Source organism: Pogona vitticeps, chromosome 4, assembly GCF_051106095.1.
Source record: "Pogona vitticeps strain Pit_001003342236 chromosome 4, PviZW2.1, whole genome shotgun sequence".
Lineage (NCBI taxonomy): Eukaryota > Metazoa > Chordata > Lepidosauria > Squamata > Agamidae > Pogona > Pogona vitticeps.
Genome location: NC_135786.1, coordinates 57161682 through 57174336, shown reverse-complemented (window position 1 = coordinate 57174336; position 12655 = coordinate 57161682). Strand labels below are relative to the sequence as shown.

The window sequence follows — 12655 nt, the reverse complement described above, 5'->3', positions numbered from 1 at the left end:
TCTATATATTTCTTCTGTACAGTTCCTCAGTATATTGTTTCCCTCTTCTCTTTATTTATAAGGTAAAGGTAAAGGTTCTCCTTGACATTTAGTCCAGTTGTATCTGAATCTAGGGCGCAGTGCTCATCCCCGTCTCCAAGCTGTAGAGCCAGCGTTTGTCTGTAGACAGTTTCCGTGGTCACGTGGCCAGCGCGACTAGACACGGAATGCTGTTACCTTCCCACCGTGGTAGTACCTATTTATCTATTCACATTTACATGCTTTCGAACTGCTAGGTTGGCAGGAGCTGGGACAAGCGGCAGGAGCTCATTCCGTTGCGTGGATTTGATCTTACGACTCTCGTCTTTTGACCTTGCAGCGTTACACCTTTTGACATTAGTAGTTATTTAGCTGTATTGTGATTAATATGCTGTAAAAGATTTGTATTTTCTTAATTCCAGAGAAGAAAACTTGTATGATAAAGTTTTGAGAGTTCCTTACCTTTTGATACATTATGGTAGATTTGACAGCTTTTAAGTATTACTTGACTCAGCCAAATTTGGAAAAAAAAAGCGGAAATTGCATGTGTGCACCATTCATAATTGACACGAGGGTGTACAGTATTTGAGCAAATGTACTTGCATATCGGAGCAGAAGTACACATACAGGTACTGTTTTTGCATATTTTTGACAACTGATTCAAGGAGTTAAAGGAGGTTTGGGAGAAGATTATTTGAAGCAGAAGGGAGAAAGGGTGCTTGAGTGCCCTGCTGGCCACCACTTTTCTACTCTAGGTTCCTGGGCTTCCATGTTTCATGTCTAGAAACCAGACAAAAGCAAACAATTTTAATGGAGAAGTGGCAAATTGCACTTTTTCTCTCCTGCAGGTCATCTCCTCCCTAAACTGCGTTGCTTTAATGTACATGCTGTGTAGAGTGTAACCTTTAATTCTTCTGTCAGTACCCAAACACAAAATAATATTATGCCAATTGTCTCTCATTTCCCATCCCTCAATTTGCTTACTGAAATATAGGAACAGTCTGGTATCTAAATGTGAATGCAGTCTCGCTAATAAATCAAGGGAATAAGCCAAAGCATGTTTATAGTTACAGCAAGTTACAAAGGCAAGCAATGACGTTGTTTGTGAGTATGGAAGAAAATGTGAATTGGTGTCAGTCGGGCTGCCATAAAACTGTGATTGTCTGTTTAGCAAGAATCAGTTCCTGGGAGGATTCCTGGCTGTCTTTTGCAAGAGGCTTGTTCCTGTCGTCCCTCCCCTCCAATGCCATGTGTCAGCTTGTCCTTCTATGCCTGGAAGGGTTGGGAGTGCTGATCCTCCTGGGATGGAGAAGGTATTGCTCACTCGCCCCTCCCTGCTGACTCAAGTCAAAACAAGTAACATACAGTTTCTTTGGCACAGCCAGAGCAAGACGGTGCCTTGGAGAGGGAAGCGGCCAGGAGGCCAGGAGTCGTAAAGTGTGGGCTTGACAAAAAAACAAACATCAAGAAGCAGAAGAAGCTGCTGTGCCACTGCCACTTGGGTGTTAGGACACTGAAACAGACTTGGCTTTGCTTCTTTTCACCAATTCGTTTCTCAACAGCAGTTACTTTGAATCAGGAACCTAATCCAGCAGGTAAGGAAGCCCAGTGGTTTTTTCAGGGCAAATAGGAGGGAAGACCTTTTCCCATTGAAGGCCGGTGTCACCAAATCTGTTTGAAAATCTTTAATTGTTTAAATGTATGTTTTTCCAGCATTATGGTGTTCAGAAGACATTCGGACACTGAGTGGAAAATGCTAATTACTCTGATTGATCTATTAATATTTTGATACAGATTAGAATAGAGATCTGATTAAATTGTACGTATTCTTCATGCTGATCCTTTCCCAAGTTACAGATCCCCTTCATGAAAGTCCCAGCTATACCTTCAAACCCCACAGATAGTTTGCCGTGTGTTGCATGTGTAAAGGTTTTGCTCTGTTTGGTTGTCACTTCAAAGTGTGTGTGATTCTCAGATGTAACCCACATGTAGGTTACCTACTGCTTCCTGAACAGAAGTTATTTTTATATGAGGAATCTGTACTGTGAGAATCAGCCTCTGCTGAGCAGCGCCTCTGGTTTTTCTCTGAATCTGTCCTGATTTGTGGAGGACATGGAGCCTTCCTGGACTGAAAACATTAGAGGATAGTCATTTGGATAGAGAAAGAATAGGGCAAAATCATTCATGGCCGTTCTTATTTTGAATTTCTTGGAATGACTGAATAGAAAAGGAATATTCTGCGGTTTGACAAGAACTGTACAGTATGGGTATAGCAATTAAGGGTTTTGTAATGTTGCGATCAAAAAGTCTATATGTTTTTATTTAGCTTTGTGATTTGGTGTTTTGGGAAGTAAGAAGCTGCTACTACTGAGTGGTGACTTCAGTGGATAAGTGACTTGATGCTCTTACCAGGCAGCGCAGGTTTAGGGGCTGATAGGTCACTACTGTGTGGGTGTGTCACAGCTACTTAGCTAGTACCAGCCATCATGAGCTTAGCCCATGATATTAATGCTGCACAATGAGCATTTCCACTCAGTCAGTGCTCGACCACCTTTGTGGTTCTGATTTAATCTTCATGTCTCCACTGATTTTTTTTACCACTTCTGTTAAAGATACCTTTCTCCTTGGATGCTATTTCAGCAGCGTTGACCTCTCTATGTGTTAGCGCTGATAGCAATAGTTACTTCTTTCAACTTTTTACTAGCTGCTGGGCATGTGTAGTGACATCTGCTGGCCATCTTGCAGGGCAGAACATAGCCTTCCCGTGGGTGGAGAAGCAGTGTTGGGTTTTCTTCTTCTCTTTTTTACTTGCAGGCCTAGTGCTCCTTGTGCTGTTCTGTACCTGACTCCCAATGAGCTATGTGGGGAGAATTATTAAGACACTATAGCTAAGGTACCAGGTAATTCAAAATGATACTGGGAGCAGCTCAGGGCAGCTCCCGTTGGTGTGATGGGTATCATCCATTTAGCAGCCATGACATTAAATGTGGCAACTTTGCCTTCTTTCTTACCACTGTTGAGAATGCAAGAGTTGTACTTCTAGAGTCAAGTCAAGATCTGCTTTAAAAAAATAATAATAGTAAAGGTCGGTAGTTCATTGCTGCAGTTCCCCACAACAGAAGCAGTTGCTGCAAATGTAGTCCTCTGAGCTTGGAAGAATTGCCTATAAGATGACCATTCCCAGTAGAAGGCCTTCCATATGCCAACCATATAGAAATACATTTTCAGCATTAATTCTATATTGTCTATATGTTAGCAGCAGTGTAGAATATAGGGAGACACATGTAAGTGTACATACAGTTTGGGGATGTGAAACTAGAGGAGATCCCATGTGGGTTTCTGGAAATGTTCTTTCCTTTAATGGAGGAGAAACAAGCAATCAAGCTTCCCACAGTGTGGGGTATCTGAGAGATTCCTGAGGGAAAGTGGTGATAACTGCCACTTAGTATTAAAATTTTAATCACATCATGGTTCAGTTAGTCAATTAAAGCACTATATTTAATTAAAAAACAATTCAACCATTTGGCAGGCCTTTTTCTATTTCAGTAAGTAGTAGACAACTGAGAAGACGTACATTCAACTTGAGTTACTTTTCAAACTGCTCAAGGGCTTGTTTAAACATCCTCCGATTTAGATGGGGGAAGAGTGGAACATTGACTCATAGTCTAGGACTGGGTGCCAGACGATTGTTTTATTACTGCATAATAAATGTGCAGTTGTTAATCAAGAGCTGGAGGTGGGGGACAAGATGATTGACACATCTTTCCTGAAGCAGGACTTCTATTTTAGGGATATTGCATTACCTGAGCACACTGATTTCAGAGACTTGGCATTGGAATGCACTTCTCACTGCAATAAGCCTAATGTTTTGGAACCTGGAGGAGTTTAATTTGGACTGTATTACTGATAGTGTCTCAATCCTCTATTGGCTAGTGCTTGTGACATCAGCATGGCTCCTCCTTCCATCCTTGGAGAATTATGTTATTTTTACTATTATTCTTTTGTTTCTCTAAAATGCCTGCTGCTGTACTACCCAAGCATAAAGACATTCTCTTTCTCATTCCTCACAGCCAGAGGTGGAAAGGATTACATTTTTGAACTAAAACTCCCCAAATTACCTGACCAGTGCAACCAATGGCCATGCCAACTGGGACAATATGGAGGTTGTGGTCCAAATAGTAATTTCCCTCCAAGCCTTTCCAAAAATAATACCCTTTAAGTTCATTAACCCTTCTGACCTTTTTGCCTCATTCTAGGCCAGCAGGACTCTAGTGCTGGTTTTGCACCCTCTGGTCTCATCAGATCATCCTCTGCCCCACTCCCAGAAAAGAAATTTAGCAGCAGTTGAACTTTTCCAAAAATACCAATTTCTAAAAAGCAGAAATAGACTTCTAGCCTTGTGCTGTTTCATCTCCCCCGCCTATTCTCCCCCCCCCCCATTTGTAGTGGTCACTACAGCCTCAGGAGGATCCTATGGATAAAATATTGGCGAATGGACCTGACAAAGTTGCCCAGTTCTGTTCTAGGCTGTAGATTTCTTTGGCTGTAGAATTCTGTCTCTGTCTCTCTCTGTCTTTCTCTGTCTCTGTCTCTGTGTGTTAAAACAGTGACTGGATGGCTTCACTAAATATATCCCATCCTTTTTAGCACAGTTTCCCTTGAAAGTCCAATAATTTGGATGAGGATAGTAAGGCCCAAATTGTGGGTGGCAAAGTTACTGGTTTTCATTTGAATCCATATAGAACTCATGCTCTGAATCCCCCAATTTCAGCTGTATTGTGTGCTTCCTGTATGTTTCCATGATAACTAGTAAGTCTAATGACAAGGGTTAGATGGTGCCATGTCCTCAAATGCTTGTGACAGAATATTGCTGTACTAGTCTCGAGTCCAATTTGGTAGCATCTTTTCCTTTAAAAATTATTTCCCCTTACTTCTAGCTTTGGAAAGACCTTGGGTGTGTGTCGGTAGGTCAGAGAGAAACACCCCGGAATAGCATTCAGCTTGGTCAGGTTGAGGAACTGGCCTACAAATTTGTGGTAGAGATTGCTTTTTCGGAACTGCTGCTGGAATACCAGCTATATTTTGGATTCTAGCGCATATCAGTTTAAAAAGTTGATTCCAGTCCAGTAATTGGTATTTATGTTGTTTTCTCTTGGCACAGTCTCTTTTTTCTTGAGTTCAAGGGGCAAAGGAGGTGTAGATAAATCTATATTATATACCTCTGGGGAAGGGGCTGGTGGGCTGGGATAGGGGCACATCACCCTGAATGCTTTTTTGGAGCGTCTCATGAGCCGTCTTAATATACACCCGTTTGGCTTCTGAATTAACTCAGGCCAGGGGCAAATCACTCCTACAACACTATGAGTAAGTGGGAGGGTGTCTCTTAGGCTCTAGAGCTCTATGGTTAGCTGTGTTTTGCACGACTGTGTGTGTAAGTACCCTGATGCTATTTTGTCTTCCTTTTTAAAAATCCCTGTTCAAAAAAACTAAATAAGGGTAGGCTCTAGTTTGCAGGAGCTGATTCTGACTCTTAATAGTAGGATCTTCTGAAGGTCATCTGGGATGCTGGTAAAGTCTTTGGGGCCGAGTCCCAAGTCTGAGTGCAAGTCTTCAGGACCAAGTCATAGGGACTTGACAACGCAACTTGGACAAATGGGTTTGAGCTGCAAGTCCCCCCAGAAGCCCCCGAGTTGAGTCCGAGTCAAGTTGCCAGTGCGACTTGAGTTGGAGTTGAGAATGAGCCACAACTAGGAACTCAAGAGCCCCCATCTCTGCAATCCGTAAGATTGTCAGAAGTCAGTAATGACTACGTAGCACATGCCAACAAGAAGCTGATGTGAAGGAGCAGCTGGAAAAGGGGTGCTCTTTATCATTTTTAACCCACCATTGTACTGATGAAGATTGAGAGATGGTTTTGCCCCCGGTGGAGCTGGCCTTCAAAAGCATGCATTTTAACTTCTTAAAGGGATAGAGATCACACAGCATAAAAGAGCTTAAACACGCCAATATTCCTCATCCTGTCAGGAACTGTTTTCATTAAATAACAACAGAAATGTGTTGGAGCTCTTGTAGATGCTTATGCTTCAAATTTGTGACTGACCCTTATTTTTGCTGACTTCTAAACTGTGATCTCCTTCTTTGAGAAGGAATCACATGACTCTGTTGCACCATGGTGGATGCTTTAATATCCAGCTAGCAAACATTTAGTTTTGGTTTATCACAAGCTGTGGGGCAGGATCATTCTCCCTAGGAGGCACGGATGCTGATATACAGAACCTTCAGGCATGTCATGGAGCATAGACGTTCCAGATGTTGCTGGAACCTACTTTGACTTTCAGCAGTAGGCATCACCAGTTCATCAATTAGAATATTGTTTATTCTAGTCTTGCTCCTTTACAAAGCTGATATCAGCGTGCACCTCCCAGCTCGGTATCTGAGATACTATGTGCGTACGTGATAAGAACTTAAATAAAAACTGGGCTCTGTGCCCAGGGAAACTAGTGAAAAGGTTTTGTATTTTCAGATTGGCTGCCTGTGGCAAAGCTTCCTTTTTGCTAACAAGCAGTGTGATTCTAAGCTAAAGCTGACAGACTTGTTTGGCACTGAGCACCACACTGGAGATTTTTGCCACCTACACTCCTCTATAAAGCCATGAATACTAGAAATGCCTTGAAAAGTCAAAACTGGGAGATCTCAGAGTTCCAACAAGACATTGCCTGGACAACCTTGGCCTGCTTGTTTCCTATCCCTTCTCTTTGCCTTCCACATTTCTTTAGCTACGATTTGTGCAGCTTTGGGAAGACCAGTCAGCAAGAGAATAAGGTGCAAAAGATAGGTGTGGAGAGCTAAAGGGAAGGTAAAGGTGGGAGAATTTGGGTAGGAGTTGAGTAGCTGATGGCAGAATCAGGAGTGCTAGAAGAAGTAGTGGTAACTTGACAGAATTATACTTGCACAGTCATTGTAACAACCAACCAAATTTATCTCAACAGTTGTATGTATTGATTAGAACAATTTCCCAAGATGTTATTTTCCTTCCTAGATCAGGACTTCAAAAGCGTTACTGACACATGCTTTGTAAGCAACTCTTTTTCTGGCTTCCAGATCTGATAATGGCACCATATGACTCATGAAAGTAACATAACCCTTTTGGTCAATCAACTACAAAGTACACCTACACATACTCCACAAGAACACCACATTGTATATTGAGCAAAGAAATGCAACAACTCAACTAACATTTCAGCTCCAGGAATACTACCACACTGTGTTTTCTTACTGGGCATGGAGGTGGTAAATTTTTTTTAAAAAAATAGTAATATGAAAAAATACGAACAGCAACAAACTCTCTCATCTTGAGGCTGTTAAACCCAGTTCAATCTTTGATTCATTTAGACAAACAAAGAATACCTATGTATTCACGAAGGCTTTCACGGCTGAGATCCGATGGTTGTTGTAGGTTTTTCAGGCTGTTTGGCTGTGTTCTGGAGGTTTTTCTTCCTAATGTCTCTGTGGCCGGCATCTTCAGAGGACAGGAGTTAGAATATCTAGTCTGGCATTTGACTAGCCTTACCTATACAGCAGTGGTCCCCAACCTTGGGCCTCCAGATGTTCTTGGACTTCAACTCCCAGAAATCCTGGCCAGCAGAGGTGGTGGTGAAGGCTTCTGGGAGTTGTAGTCTAAGAACATCTGGAGGCCCAAGGTTGGGGACCACTGCTATACAGCATTAAATCCACCTAGCCATGATGTAAGCCTCATAATTTAGTTCCCACACCTGTCTATAGGGCAAATTAACTTATTGATCCATACAGAAAATATACCAAGGGACTAAAACATTAATTGTTGGGTTCAAACCAAGGCCCTGACGTTGTAAAAAAGATAACTTCTCACCTTTGCAATTAATCATTGGGATCTTCCTGCTTATCATCATTTGATCCCAAGATTTCCTCTTCCTGTTCAGGGTGTTCATTCTCTGAAAGGGTAGCAGGGCCCTTGTTGAGTTTCAGGCTTTCTCTGTCAATGGTCTACAACAGTGGTCCCCAACCTTGGGCCTCCGGATGTTCTTAGACTTCAACTCCCAGAAATCCTGGCCAGCAGAGGTGGTGGTGAAGACTTCTGGGAGCTGTAGTCAAAGAACATCTGGAGGCCCAAGGTTGAGGACCACTGGTCTACAAAGATTGCACCCAAATGTATTTGTTTCAATAGGTTTGTATTCGGGGACCAATGCTTCTGACTTGGCAGCTTCCAGACCAGGCTTTTCTTATGCCGTTAACCTGGCTTTTTATTGGATTTTATCAAGGGAGAAGATTCCAGACATTATCCTCTTCCACTTGTAATCCTCCTGTTGATTTTACATTGCTTCAAGCTGGAGAAAATGGAATAGTTTTTCATATGTCTTTTCATTATATGACTTAGAATGGTCATGCTGGAAGCATCCTCTTTACCTCTTATTGTAGCTGCTAAAGAAGGAAAAGCACATGTTTCCCAAAATGGCTAAGCCAGCAAGTCAATGCGTATGATGTCCCATAGCAGCTTGTGGAGCTCCATAGATATGGGTTGGGCTTTCTAGCCAATATTGCAGTGTTCATTTTGGTTTTCGTTTATTTTTTTTTTCAGTTCCATAACAACAAGTGGCAGAAAAAAGTACCTCGTTTCGGGTATCAATTACATGGCATGATTGGTTGGTTTTACAGGGGAGTTTTGGAGGTCTGTGTATATGTGTATAACAAATTCTGTCATCTTTCCATTGCAGTGATGTAGGCTGGTGCCATTTTGAAAAAAGAGACATTCTATCTTTCTTTACTGTGCATTATTTTTTTCTTGGTGACAGCATATACTAGAATCTGTTCATCCCAGCCACTATGATTAAATGACAAACATGGTGAAGTTACTTACAGTATTTAGATTATAACCCCAAGTGTCCCTCAGCAAGCATGGCCACATGTAGTTATCCCTCTGCTCCCAAAATCTTTTCTGAGTTTGATGAGATGTATGACCTGCCTCTGTTTATAGATTCTGGTAGTCTGTACAAGGATATCCTTATAGCAGCTGGTCACTCAGATGTCAGTTATCACATTTACTGCTTATTCCTGGTGTAGGCATTTACGAAGCTCTGAACATTTCTCAGTTTTATCATAATCAAGTTTAATAAGGTTTGCCTTGACCTTGCATAGTATTTCTGACAGGCTGAACTTATCCCACAACCCAGATACCTCTGGAATGCTTTTAGGGTTTCTTCCATGTCGTATTATGATATCCGTGTGCCTTGAAGGGATGGAATGTCATGGCTTATCAGTTCCCACCCTTGAAAGCATACCAGGATTGGCCTTCATCTTCTGAGGCTCTTGCACTTGCCTCTGTCTCTTTAGGACTGATTCACACTTTCTGTAGCATGCAGGTTTGTCTCACATCCATATCCTAGAGTACACTTGGTAAATTTGAACAACAACAACTAAAAGCTTGGATGTTAAATATATGGTGGACAATGTTCTAAAAAGTGTTAGCTTCTGTTGCTTTCCTAGTACTTGTGTTTAAGTTTTCCATTTCCTCCTCTTTAAGCTGTTTACATTGTCTTGCCAAGATGTCTGTGGGGAATGAGACAGAAATTCATTTGCTTCATAAAATATTGTTCTCAGTGCCTGTGCTCAGGACTGACGTGGGGTGCCATGTTGTAGTGTGGTGAATTCAGTAACACCCAAACTGATGACTTCCAAATGTTTTAGATGACAGCTTCCATTATCCCCATCATTGTCAATGGTTGGTGATGAGAAAAGTTACAGTGCAGACTGCAGAATACCATCAAGGCACATAAATTTGGGGAAGACTTCAGTAGTATGTTATATTTTGGATGCTGTAGAATACTGTACATGATTTCCATGATTCAATTGCCCAGTGAATGTCATACATCTCTCAGTGACAACTGTGAAATCATGCTTGGGACCTGGAATGAATCAAGTTTCTAAAGTGATGAGAAGTAGAATCTTTTTTGTCAATCCCTGATACCAATATGTGCAAATATATCCTCTTAAGGCTTAGAAGTCCCTCTATTTATTAATGTTATTTGATCTCTTAGTAATCAGTAATAGAGTTTGGACTTCTTGGCTTCATCAAGTGTCACTCTTCAAGCATGATAAAGTTGTTGTTGTTTAGTCATTAAGTCATGTTAAACTCTTCGTGACCCCATGGACCAGAGCATGCCAGGCCCTCCTGTCTTCCACTGCCTCCCAGAGTTGGGTCAAATTCATGTTGGTAGCTTTGATGACACTGTCCATCCATCTCGTCCTCTGTCGTCCCCTTCTCCTCTTGCCTTCACACTTCCCCAGCGTCAGAGTCTTTTCCAGGGAGTCTTCTCTTCTCATGAGATGGCCAAAGTATTGGAGTCTCAGTTTCAGGAGCTGTCCTTCCAGTGAGCATTCAGGGTTGATTTCCTTCAAAATGGATGTTTGTTCTCCTTGCAGTCCAGGGGACTCTCAGGAGTCTCCTCCAGCACCACAAAGCATCAATTCTTTGGCAGTCAGCCTTCTTTATGGTCCAGCTCTCACTTCCATACATCACTACTGGAAAAACCATAGCTTTGACTATGTGGACCTTTGTCGGCAAGGTGATGTCCCTGCTTTTTAAGATGCTGTCTAGGTTTCTCATTGCTTTCCTCCAAAGAAGCAGGCGGCTTTTAATTTCGTGGCTCCTGTCACCATCTGCAGTGATCATGGAGCCCAAGAAAGTAAAATCTGTCACTGCCTCCATATCTTTCCCTTCTATTTGCCAGGAGGTGATGGGACCAGTGGCCACGATCTTAGTTTTTTTTTTTTTTAATGTTGAGCTTCAGAACCTTTTTGCGCTCTCCTCTTTCACCCTCATTAAGATTTTTTTTAGTCCCTCCTCAGTTTCTGCCATCAGAGTGGTGTGTGTTTAGTCGTTTAGTCGTGTCCGACTCTTCGTGACCCCATGGACCAGAGCACGCCAGGCCCTCCTGTCTTCTACTGCCTCCCGGAGTTGTGTCAGGTTCATGTTGGTTGCTTCGCAGACACTGTCCAGCCATCTCATCCTTGGTCGTCCCCTTCTCCTCTTGCCATCACACCTTCCTAACATCAAGGTCTTTTCCAAGGACTCTTTTCTTCTCATGAGATGGCCAAAGTACTGGAGCCTCAGCTTCAGGATCTGTCCTTCAAGTGAGCACTCAGGGTTGATTTCCTTTAGAACTGATAGGTTTGTTCTCCTTGCAGTCCAGGGGATTCTCAAGAGCCTCCTCCAGCACCACAATTCAAAGGCATCAATTCTTCGGCGGTCTGCTTTCTTTATGGTCCAGCTCTCACTTCCATACATCACGACAGGAAAAACCATAGCTTTGACTATTCGGACTTTTGTTGGCAAGGTGATGTCTCTGCTTTTCAAGATGCTGTCAAGATTTGTCATCGCTTTCCTCCCAAGAAGAAGGCGCCTTTTAATTTCAGGGCTGCTGTCTCCATCTGCAGTAATCATGGAGCCCAGGAAGATAAAATTTGACACTGCCTCCATATCTTCCCCTTCTATTTCCCAGGAGGTGATGGGACCAGTGGCCATGATCTTAGTTTTTTTGATGCTGAGTTTCAGACCGTTTTTTGCACTCTCCTCTTTCACTCTCATTACAAGGTTCTTTAATTCCTCCTCACTTTCTGCCATCAGAGTGGTATCATCTGCATATCGGAGGTTGTTGATATTTCTTCCGGCAATCTTAATTCCGGCTTGGGTTTCTTCCAGTCCAGCCTTCCGCATGATGTATTCTGCATATAAGTTAAATAAGCTGGGGGACAATATACAGCCTTTCCCAATTTTGAACCACTCAGTTGTTCCATGACCAGTTCTAACTGTTGCTTCCTGTCCCACATATAGGTTTCTCAGGAGACAGATAAAGTGGTCAGGCACTCCCATTTCTTTAAGAACTTGCCATAGTTTGCTGTGGTCCACACAGTCAAAGGCTTTCGCATAGTCAATGAAGCAGAAGTAGATATTTTTCTGGAACTCTCTGGCTTTCTCCATAATCCAGCGCAAGTTAGCAATTTGGTCTCGAGTTCCTCTGCCTCTTCGGAATCCAGCTTGTACTTCTGGGAGTTCTCGGTCCACATATTGCTGAAGCCTACCTTGGAGGATTTTGAGCATCACCTTGCTAGCGTGCGAAATGAGTGCAATTGTACGGTAGTTGTAGCATTCTTTGGCACTGCCTTTCTTTGGGATTGGGATGTAGACTGATCTTTTCCAATCCTCTGGCCACTGTTGAGTTTTCCAAACTTGCTGGCATATTGAATGTAGCACCTTAACAGCATCATCTTTCAAGATTTTAAATAGTTCAACTGGAATGCCATCACCTCCACTGGCCTTGTTGTTAGCCAGGCTTTCTAAGGCCCACTTGACTTCGCTCTCCAGGATGTCTGGCTCAAGGTCAGCAACTACATTGTCTGGGTTGTCCAGGATATCCAAATCTTTCTGATATAATTCCTCTGTGTATTCTTGCCACCTCTTCTTGACGTCTTTTGCTTCTGTTAGGTCCCTCCCATTTTTGTCTTTTATCATGTTCATCTTTGCGCAAAATGTTCCTCTAATATGTCCAATTTTCCTGAACAGATCTCTGGTCTTTCCTTCTCTGTTATCTTCCTCTATTTCTTT

At 42.4% G+C, this 12655-nt stretch overlaps 1 protein-coding gene across 6 annotated transcripts in view; it reads left to right on the top strand.

Moving 5' to 3' along the window:
• The window catches only part of INAVA (innate immunity activator), a 50658-nt gene that overhangs the window by 11716 nt on the left and 26287 nt on the right, over positions 1–12655 (top strand). For 2 of the 6 annotated variants that reach the window (XM_078392761.1, XM_078392760.1), the window contains exon 1: positions 1400–1613. The exons of the other annotated variants lie outside the window; for them this stretch is intronic. The gene's annotated coding sequence lies outside the window, so the exon portion shown is untranslated. Of the gene's footprint in view, positions 1–1399; positions 1614–12655 lie in introns of those variants that run through there. 6 annotated transcript variants of the gene reach the window in all.